This window comes from Oryzias latipes, chromosome 4 (genome assembly GCF_053564925.1).
Source record: "Oryzias latipes strain Hd-rR chromosome 4, Olatipes_Hd-rR_3.1".
Lineage (NCBI taxonomy): Eukaryota > Metazoa > Chordata > Actinopteri > Beloniformes > Adrianichthyidae > Oryzias > Oryzias latipes.
Genome location: NC_136240.1, coordinates 14031224 through 14037792, shown reverse-complemented (window position 1 = coordinate 14037792; position 6569 = coordinate 14031224). Strand labels below are relative to the sequence as shown.

Sequence of the window (6569 nt, the reverse complement as noted above, 5' to 3'; positions counted from 1 at the left end):
TTCCCTGTTGTTAGAATTATACCGTTATCATCTTTATGTTGCATGTAATTCTGCACCACATCTGGAAGAGATTTGAAAAAGGGTTTATGGGGTAGTGGACTTATGAAGGAACAGGAACCAATTGCTTGGGCAAAAAAATATTTATAGAAAGCATCAACAGCGTTGCACATCTCGACATAAGCACGCTCATTACATTATTACACAGAAAATTAAGCTTTCAGTCCGAATATGAGGATTCATCCTTACACTAAAAACAAATGAACAATACAGTTAGCTATACTTTCCATGCCAACAATAAACAGCAAGCTGGTTTGTAAGATCTAGCCATCTATCCATTTACTTAACTCGCTATATCCCTTTTGGAGTCAAGGGGATGCTGGACCTGTCCTGGCTACTGTTGGGAGAAGGTAGGGTACACACTGGACAGGTTGTCAGGGTGTCACAAAATCAATCACACTCACAGATGCACACTTCAGACTAACCAATATACCTATAAAGCTTGTTTTGGAGTGTGGGAAGAAAACCCAGTTGGGATTTGAACCAGGGCCTTCTTGATAAGAGATCACGAATCACTTCGCCACCGTGCAGCCCAGGTATGAGATCAATAATGGGAGATAATTATCATGGCAATTTTCAAAATTTGAAAATGTGTGTTTTATTTGAATTTTGTCCACTACATAGATATCTGTTCACACCCATAAATAAGGTTTGTGTGCTTAATGAAGTCTATAATTTTAGACCGAAAACAGTTTAAAGAAACACAGGAAAACAGTGCTGCTAATTTCCAGTGGCCAGTTTTTTTTGTCACATAACTTAGCAGTGTGTGAGCCTGAAAGGGGAGACATAATGAAGTGTGTCTAGTCTATGAAAAGCATTGGGAGGGGGATCCCTGCTGTTAATGCAGTACACGGTGAATCGAGGGCAGTCAGACGAGCAAAAGCAGCCGTCACCTCACACCAGGTGACTGATGGAACTTACTCCATCCTCAACACTAACAACAAAGCATCTGGGGCTTGGTGCACTGAAAAAAAAGACCTGTTGGATTGACATAAAAAAATCATGGACAGCGGTTGCGCGCAAAAAAATCATGTTGAACCAATATAATTATTGCTCATAATAAAATCATGTTCTACTGTAATGAATGCTTCTTTGTTTCTGCACCTAATAATTTTACATAAACAAACAAGATTTTATTATGTCATTTACCATAATTTTTTCAAACATTTAAAACACTATTATTTGTTTGAAATTACCTACATAGTTCATTTAATTTATAAATTATTTTAATAAAATTTAAATTGAAAAATAAAATTGCAGATTATTATTTAAAGCAAATACTTTCTTGTGCATTATGAAAATCCAATGAACATATGACACTGAAAACAAATTTCAGATTTAACTTTTTTATTATCTAAACTTGAAAAATATGTTTACAGTGTAGCATAAAATGACAAATCACAATAAATTGGGCTTGCCATTTTTATTAAACAGAAGATAACAGAGCCAAAGCAAACAGCTGGAATCCCTTCTTAGGAAAAAGTTAAACTATTTAAAGGTCATTTTATTCAAAGAGTCGGATCTTTAAGCCTGAAACCTTAGACACCACTTTGCCTTACAACTCTAATACAGTTTTTTTTTGGATTACCTCAAAGGTGTGTGACGGAATGTCCAAGGGAGAGAACCCAAGAGCAGGAAGAACGACCCAAATCCAATAGTTCACTCGAAGGGGCGAACGACCCAAATCCAATAGTTCACTCGAAGGGGCTTTAATGCCAGAGAACCATAACACCACAGCGTAGAACGAAGACGCTCCGACACAGAAACAAGATCAGACACTGCATAAATAGACAAACCAATCAACATAATTCACAACACCTGTGACCAGCGGGAGAGCTCAAGAAGGGAAGGGCCTCCAGGAGATCATAGCAGGAGCAAAGCCACGGGCCCCATGACAAGGTGTTTCTGAGATGAGGATGGTAATCAGATTTGTGCTGTAAATAAGGCCAAAAAAGCCTTGGCATCTGCCACTCAGACACTTGGTGGGTCGACCACCACAGCCTGGGAGATGTGGACCACGAGAATGTCCTCTTCCTCACCACTGCCAGTTTCCATTAGGAGGGAAATTCCCACCGTGGTGTCCTCGATTGCCTCCTGGAGTGCTGCATGGTCTTCATTCTGAAGAACACAGAAGATATTTGTGTGCACAGTTCACATTTGAAGTTTAGTTAAAGCGTCTAGATTACACAACTCACCTATACTTTGAATAAACCCCTGAACTTGCTTATATTGGCGAGAAGTTCAGCAGTCTGAAATACAAAGAGTCAAAAAATTTTAAATTCACATGAAAACTTTGGAAAAATACAATTCTTACTCTTGGCTCATCAATAAATGTTATAGTTACTGTGTTAACAAAATCATTATATCCTTAGTGTCATGTTAACAGAGGTAGTGGGATAACTGATCAACCATCAATTTCATTATTTATTAGGTTTATTATGTATCTCTCTACATAAAAGGTGCGTGTAAAGAGTAGGGCTGGCAATCTTGGTTACCTCCCGATTCGATGACAATCCAGGAGACAATAATTCCAATAATATATAGTAAATGCATGGTGACCCACCTGACTCAGTGAAGACTGGAGCATGGACCCCAGCATGATCAGGGAGGAGCAGTTGGAAGTGTTGTGTGATGAGCTCTGTAATCAGGACAGAGGTTTATTAGTTACATTTCAAATATATATAGAGAGTGAGACTTCCACAGCTTTGTTGTATCATTTTAATAACTAAACATGCATTGGTTTGAAATAAATAGCTGCAAAAATATTCTGAAGAAATTAGACCAGAAAGAACATTAGACACCTCCTCCCCCCACAGGATTCAAACCAGGCTTATGAGAACCCGCGAATTTTGAAATGGAAACTGCAAAACTAAACTAGCAGATCGGGAGTGGATAATCCCCCCCCACCCATAAAGGATTCCCATATTAATTTATCACAAATGGGAGGAATATGTGAAGTAGGATTACAGACATTATTATAAGGCAGTCAACTTTTTACTACACATTATACACTTGTTCCAAAAGGACATGAATATTTTCACTCAATTAAACTCTCAAAGCTAAAATAAAAAATATGTTCAGCATCATAGAATGAAAACAAAGCTCTGATTGAAACCAAAGATTTATGTAAACTGGACACACCAAACGCATTCTGTGCACGAGACGCGCACGGAGAATGATTGACAGCTGACTGAGACAGAAGTGCGGTGCTGTTTGCTGGTCAAATAATGCCGTCCTTAAACTAGCTCATGGTGGAACGGTATGGAAAAACTAAATAATGACAATAGTAATGATAGCTTCTCACATTTTCCTTCAATTTCGGTCTCCACAACGCAGAATTTAGCAAAAAGAAATCCACTTAGTGACGATGAAAATTCCCCTGGCAGAGTTTCTGCCTGTGGAAAAAAAAAGCCGTGCCCACAAGCGCCCACTGCCCCTTTGTCAAAAGCGAATTCCTACGGCATAACTACTCACCACTCTTCCCCGTACATCATTTGAAATCACCGCGTTTACAGCTGAATCTGCCTGCGACGTGAAAGTACAATTTACCGCGCACACACACCTCCCCCTACCTGCCGTCCGAGGGCTGCGGCCGGCAGGGACAAAAGTGGCGCGCAGAGCCTTAACTTTGATAACTACGACAAAAGTGGATTACAAAGCTCTTCCCCGTGGAAAAAAATAACACTAATGATACATTTACGCCTTCCACTTTCTTAAATTAATTTGTTAGAGTAAATTAACTTACCTTTTTTAAGTTCCTCCAGCCAGAGCAGGTGCTTGTAGCTTCTCTAAAATGGCTGACTGCAAAGTTTCCCCTCCTGGAATTCTTCTTCACCGATGGGGTTTACTTATCCAAAATTAAGGGGCAAAGGATCAAGCATAACTATTTCATGTTTTGTCAACATGATTTAAATATATAAAAGTAACTCAGCAAGAAATTATGTGTGATTTTCAAGATTATATTATGTTTCGAAGGTAAACATAATTTGTTCATATTAAACAAACATGTTTACTATTTGTAAATTGAACAACCCCACTTTTCCCGTTTTTTCAGTGTGCTGTCCTCAGACCATTTGGGGTGCTAATGTTATTTTGTGCTCTGAACTGTACATTTGTAATGCATTTCCCATTTCCAGCGTGAGCTCTGTTTAATGCGTGTCAGCTCATTTTTAATCAGTGTTAGGTCTTGCGGACATCTGTGTCAGGCCGTAGTCATCGCATTTGTTCAAAAATCTACCTCAACTACATGTTCTAAATGCCATTTGTTGGACTTTTGCTATCCCTAAAGGTCACCATCATTTGTACCAATCACCTATTTTAAATGAAGACTGAATAATCTTAGAATTAAAACGCAGTGCTTTAGGATGGGATGATGGTACATGAATGTTAAGACCAGGGGCAGAGCTACAGGGGGGTAATAGGAGGCAGCTGCCCCCGCAGCAGAAAGCTCTGCCCCACACTTGCCCACCAATTCTTTAGTTAATATTACCACAATATGACAAAGATTAAGAAATCAACAATTCGAGCTTCTTTGAGCATTCCAAAAATAATAAAAACAAAATTTTAAATGAAATGAAAACAGTAAAACTGTTAAATATATGTATTTTTGATCCTTTCATTTGTAATGACCTTCCACTCTACTTTTTTGCCACCCTTCCAAAGTATTCTACCCCCCCCCCCCCCCCCCCCCATATATATAATGTTCTAGCTCCCTGTCAAGATAAACTATGTCACAATGTACAGCAGCTCATAGAACCAGCAATGACGTGTATTTACTCTTTGTTAGTAAAATAAAGATTGTTGAGTTTATTTAAATTTACCACAAAACTACAGTTTTGATTACTATAATTGAGAATTTGTTGCTCAGAAAGTATATTAAACCTATTTATATCTTTGGTCTGCTATGCCTGGTCTTGCCAGATGTTTGACTGTTTACATTTGAACCTCTATATCAAGCCAACAGTCTCAATCTCAGAAATAACAAGCTGTCTGCATTTGACATATTTGAGAGCAGAATTTATTTTATAAAACCAGATTTGAAAAAAAAATTGCTCCGATTACACTTGAAAAAAGAATCTGTGTAATTCATAAGCTGTTTAACTTAATGTAACTGTACAGCAACTTAAAGTTAGCAAGACCCACAAGAATAAATCCAGGCATCTATTTGGATGTAGCCCCACACTTCCATCCCCTGTAGACGAGAACAAGTTGCCCTTAGGGTGTTTGCATGAATTTTTAATCCTTTGTTGTCTAGTACTGTGTGCCTATAAGCAGGGTTGTGATTCCAGCAAACTACTTCAAGTAAGTAGTAGCAGAATATCCAACCTTTCAATTGAATAAGAAAAAAAAAGGGATACATTTGCATACATCTTTTTCAGACTCCACACTTGCCATATTCCCTTTCACACATCGAGCATGAACAACTTGTGTGCATGACAGGGTGTATAGTGTTACTCCGATGCATACGCAAAAGATGAAAGTGTCAGAATAACTCCTTAATGAATCGAACAACTAGGACACTGCTCATTAGAGATGCATTTGTGTACGCGAATAGCAGGCAGTTCATTATTTCCAGTCCCCTCAAATTGTAGAGCCAGTCATTGGAGCCAGAGAGACATTTTCATGTCTACAGCCCAGAAAATCTCCTTAACAGTTAGTCAGGATGAGTGCACGTCAAAGCTGATGATAAAAAATGGCTTTAAATGTCCTCTGTTGTTGTTACTTTTTTTTTTAGCTCTGACAGGCAGGGCTCTTCAGATGGTAATCAGAAAAGTGAACAGACCAAACACCATTGTGAGGTTACACACACAGATCCATGTTTTAGCAAAGAAAAGACTTTAAAAAAAGCAACCAATTATTTTTTATACTCTACCTTTTCCTTAGACACTCCAGTTTGCTCATTTAAGGAACTGTATTTGTTTATTTCAGCAGTAAAAAACAACATTAAGTGACAACAGAAACAACCAAATTAAATGTATGTTTCACTGATTTGTCATAACCCAGCAAGCCCCTCCAGTTAATAGAGACTAAATCAATTGAGTGCCACACAAACGCTTTAACTTGCAAGCAAAGGATCAGTGAATTGAAAATCCTCTGTAGCACAGTGCTGAAATCATTCAGTCCCTTGTACAATATTTAACTGAAATCATAAGCATAGTACACAGAGAGACCATGCATCCTCCATGTCTCATAGTTTTGCAAAAGTTGTGGACAATTTAAACTTTATTTTTCATAATCATGTTATGATTATGATGTTTTTACACCCCCCCCCCCCCCCCCAAAGTCATTTTTTTAAACATAGTTTCTGCAAAGCAGCGGTAGTTTATTAGAAATTTGGCTGAGAAGTGGGAGGGACCGTTGGTGTGTAGTAAGCCTTGCTCCATTTCCCATCATCCCTTTGTTTACAATCTTTTCCACTACCTCACAATCGCTCACAGCCAACAGTAGTCGTGTAACAAAAATGGCGAGTAATATCAGAGCTACCCAGTCGTACTGTTTTAAAGTAACATGTT

The 6569-nt window shown here is 38.4% G+C and overlaps 1 long non-coding RNA gene across 1 annotated transcript; it reads right to left on the bottom strand.

The window, feature by feature from the left end:
* Window positions 1–1467: 1467 nt before the first annotated feature.
* Window positions 1468–4109, bottom strand: LOC111947360 (uncharacterized). Its single transcript, XR_002873177.2, has 4 exons — window positions 3803–4109; window positions 2621–2695; window positions 2253–2306; window positions 1468–2175 (listed from the first exon to the last, which is right to left on the bottom strand). It is a non-coding gene; the product is annotated as an uncharacterized LOC111947360 (long non-coding RNA).
* Between the last annotated feature and the right edge of the window lie 2460 nt (window positions 4110–6569).